The following is a 4,547-nucleotide window of genomic DNA, read 5'->3' as shown; positions in this document are numbered from 1 at the left end:
GGTCACGTTTAGGTGAAGGTCCAGGACAGGTGTGCAACTCCTCCTCACCAAAGCCGGAGGTCTGTCTTCAATCACACTCACCAACACACACACTGGTTCTTACCTACTCCAACTATCCTGTAAATCCTTGACCTATTTCTAGATTACAGCCCCTCAGGTGAAGAAACAAGAACTATTCTATATTCTACAGACAGATTACCCTGAACTGCCTCCTTTCCTGAGTGCCAAGGCTGCCTATTAGAATAATTATCCCATCTTGGATGACCTACCAATCCTGCAGAAACCTCCTTATTGTAAACCTAGCTAGGAAAGCCGTCCATGCTCTGAATGCTCTAGGTCTCTAGTTTGTGGCTGTAAAGTTTCATGAGGCTGTGATTATCCTAGAGGTCACCACAGGTCATTTTACACAGTGAGGCCAAGTTTCAAAATGGGGACTAACATCATCACACATGAATACAGTTGGGCTCATTGGATCCACAAGAGACTCAGCTTTACAGTGATACCCAATTTATATAATTCTAAAACTGTTTAGGGACCCCAGTATGCGGAATTATTCCAATACACCATTTTTAGAACAGTCAAACCAATCAAGTACAATCAGTCTATCTTGATTATGTTTTTTGAACACCACATAGATTTGTGGGTGTAAAGTAATGTTAATATGTACATTCAATTATTTTTCCTTTGTAGAATGAACTGATATACGTTTTGTCTTTTATACTAATATCAATCTAATATGGTTATTAAAGGGACTATTTGTAACTTTCAGAAATGCTTCTTAACAGCGACACCTGTGGCCGTGAAATCAACGAAAGTCAGCGTTTGCTTGCCCTAAATATACCTGAATGAGCATCGCTCAAAACAGTGAGGCGACACACGTCAGCTAAAACCACAATATCACTCTATACAGCTGCTTGGCAGTAATGTTAGCTGACCAGACGAAGGTCTCTCCATGAACATGATTTAGATCTGATCCTAGTGTTGGCTTTTACTGCCTAAGTGCAGGCTGAGGCAGCGGGGCTCTGCAGTGTGTCTCCTCTGCTCTCTCCGCCCGCAGCCGGAGAGAGCAGAGGAGACACCGGCACCCGGTCGGTAACGAGAAGACAACGTAACTCTCTGCACAGTTCGGTCACTTCACAAGACACGGAAAGCCTCTGTTGGTCTGGAGGAGCTGCAGCAGTTATTTCTGCACAAACGTCCCCTGTGCATTCACTAGATATTCTCAGAGCTAAACTAACTCTCCTGCAGTGTGGAGTGAGCGCGCGTTCACGTCTAGAGGTGGAGCGAGCTGAGCTGTCTGAGTGAAGGCGAGCAGGCAGAGGAGGAGGGTACAGCGGCTACACGCGAATGCGCATATGCGAGCGCGCATGTGTGACGACCCGCTACATTTATGCGCGTACAAAGTTACAAATAGTCCCTTTAATGGTTTCACTAATATTTTTTTTTTATTTAAATTAATTTAATTCATCTGAATTTTCTTAGAGCCATGTACAATAAACACGAATTAATCATGAACATAATAATGATTAATTCATTTAATGCTAACATATTTCTAGTTTGTTAATCAAACACATGCCCTAGTTTATTTTTTTTGAGTGTACAGAATCTTCAGTATATTATACATCTAACCTTTTTTAAATTAGTATTGCCTATTTGTGTATTGAGAACTTTATTATAATTTTCAAAACTCTCTAGGTTCCTCCATTTACTTATTTTTCTTCCTGATAAAGCAGAATACTGATTGTCAAAGTGTGTTTATATGAATAAAAAGTAGCAGTGTTCTCAGAGTGTTTTCTCTCAAACCCACACAGGTGTTTCACATGTGTTTGATAAGCCATCTGCTCACATTGAAGCTGGACAGCATTGAGCAGAGAAGAACATGATGTTATCAAGCTTGACGTCCTTGATAAGAATGATAATTAAGGTAAGCCATGCTAATCCTATACAGTAGTTACTACTCATCATAGCATACTGTTTTAGCAGTTAGTATAGCCTACAAAAATATCAACATAGGGGAGAGCGGGGTGAGTTGAGCCAATTTTTACTTGATGCGTCTTTAAAGTGAGGGCATGACAGTTACTGGCTGATAGGTAGGTATGTGACCTTAAGATCTACAAGCCAATTCCAACTACACAATCATCCGGACAAAGGTAAACTAGCTAATATGCTAAAGGAATACTAACGAAAACATCGGCTAATACTGCATATTTAGCCAACCGGTATATTGCAAAATGAAACCCATAACGTTAGCCTACCTTTGTGTCTGACTGTATACTATTTACTGTATACTACATTTCGGCTTTTGAATATTTATCACTGTTTTGTGTTAGCTTTTGACACTTGCAGTAAACAGCCAGCGTATGACACTCTGACCCTTTAGCCTCCAAAAATGTCCGAATTGCTGTCGTTGATGTCACATTCCCATACCCTATTGTGAATGTAGCTCTCAAATGCATATTGTAATCCTTTCTGTTTGCTTCTCTCTGATATTTCAGAACGGTAATTCCAGAAATGTGCCATTTTTTTCCTTTGGAATATCTCTCACTGTTATTGACATGCCAGGTGCAAAAGCTTGACAGGCCTAGCAACAGTAACTATGGGGGGAGGGTCTTGGTGAAAATAGACGGCAAAATATTTTTCCTATGATTTGTTTGTTTTCCAGCTGTGCATCCACAGCCCACTCAACAATCGACCGTATTTAGTACACTGTGTGGTTTGACTATACTTTCTACTGTGATCGCACTGCGTACTCAAATCCTGCTTAGAGTCGGTATGTATGAAAGATTTCCGACCCTGATCTTTTGTATGTCCTGAGTACGGGCCCCTTTTTGTTTGACTGATGGCTGTTGCCCTTAATCTTAACAGGTGCTATCTAACAGGAGAATGGCAGGCACAGTCTGCAGACACCCACACAGTCCGGAGAAGAGGTTCAATCAGGCCTAAAGGTTAAAACACCTTTGTGTGTGGACCTTGAGTGTGCACAGAGAGCCGGTTTTATAGCACTGGTTGTCTATTTATCAGTTGAAAAATAATCTCTAAACAATGGCAGGTTACATTTTTGGATGCATGTCATTCTCACGCTGAAACTTTGGACTTTCTGTTCTTTCTCATCCACCAAGTTACCATCTCATGCTCTTTGATATTTATAGCTGGCAACAAGTCGACATCCAGAAAATGTATCAGTTCTGTGTTCTTGGCATTTGTTTGGTTTCGAAACTAAAAGGTCATTAGACTAAACTTCAGCTGTTTCCCATAAAGGCACATATCCACATTCCTCAAATTATTTGTATGTTCTCTTAATAAAGGCTTCACAATAAGTATGAATGATAAATTATGTGACTGCTGAACCTCTAAAAAGTAAGCAAAGGCTTTGGGGATATTTTTGGAGCCATCAAGGTGCCTTAAAGCTTCAGTAGGCAGAACGTTTTTGGCATCATTAGGCAAAAATTTCATAACAACCTTCCAGCATATTGTAATTCAAGTATTCTGAGAGAAAACTAGACTTCTGCGCCTCCTCATGGCTCTTTTTCAGACTTTAAAATTGACCTGTGATTGGCCAAAGTCACCCATCACGGGCTAGATCCATAACAGAAGACTTTGGCCATTTCAGAGTGAGAGCGTTCCTATTGGCTGGGGTCCGGCTGGTGGGCGGTGCTTGGTATTTCCTCAACTGATCTCAACATGGCTGCTATGTCACAATTTTTCTCCTTTTACAGCTAAACTGTACACTACAAAATGTTTCTGAAAACATTTGAGGCAACAAATAGGCATTACAGTAACAGAATATTGATTCATGTTTGATCAGCGCTGCCTAGTTTGACCGTTTGATCAGAGTTCGCAAGTGATTGACAGCTGCTCAGAGACGGCAGCTGGACGACAGACTCCAGCTTCAGCTCTGATTGGTTGTTTTCCTCCGGTCTGTGAAATCTTGCAGATACCATTAGGAGCACCGGAGGACACAGAGACACATTATGTTTTTCAGATTATCTGTCTCATACACTACTGTCAGGATATAGTGACCGTTTTATAAAAATGATTTTCTTATGAATTTAATTTAATATTTGCTCTATTTCTACCCACCGCAACTTTAATATGTAATTAAACCAGATTGTGATATTGCATGGTTTCCAGTGGTGGAAAACATTTACATTATTATTACATTTACTCAAGTACAGTTAATGTATTTTCTGCAACTTCTGTTACTTTTTCTCCACTACATTTAAGATTAAATATTTGTATCTTTTTATTCCATTATCTGATTGATTGAGTTAATTTGTAGATTAACATTTTGCATAGTGCAACACTGTGTCTATCATTGAGCCCTAAAAATCTTATTTTCTTAAAACCAGTGAAAAAAAATCTGACTTTGCAGTGAGATCATTTCAACCTGGTTTAAAAGAAGTCGACTAGTTTTATTTTTTCTAGAAGATGGTGAAATGTTTTTTGATTCTAAAGCAGCTATCCCTTATTCTGCCTTCTTTCAAGACTATCACTCACTTCTAAAAATGTTAAAAGTTAATATCTGTTCATGTCTGTCTGTTTCCATT

At 39.6% G+C, this 4,547-nt stretch overlaps 1 long non-coding RNA gene across 1 annotated transcript; it reads left to right on the top strand.

Moving 5' to 3' along the window:
• Nucleotides 1-1,719: 1,719 nt before the first annotated feature.
• On the top strand, nucleotides 1,720-3,744 carry LOC141764226 (uncharacterized). Its single transcript, XR_012593232.1, has 3 exons — nucleotides 1,720-1,924; nucleotides 2,663-2,770; nucleotides 2,866-3,744. It is a non-coding gene; the product is annotated as an uncharacterized LOC141764226 (long non-coding RNA).
• Nucleotides 3,745-4,547: the final 803 nt, after the last annotated feature.

The sequence above is a fragment of the Sebastes fasciatus genome, chromosome 3, assembly GCF_043250625.1.
Source record: "Sebastes fasciatus isolate fSebFas1 chromosome 3, fSebFas1.pri, whole genome shotgun sequence".
In the NCBI taxonomy this organism is placed as follows: domain Eukaryota; kingdom Metazoa; phylum Chordata; class Actinopteri; order Perciformes; family Sebastidae; genus Sebastes; species Sebastes fasciatus.
Note: the sequence above shows the minus strand (reverse complement) of the source record. Positions and strands in the feature narration are given on the sequence as shown.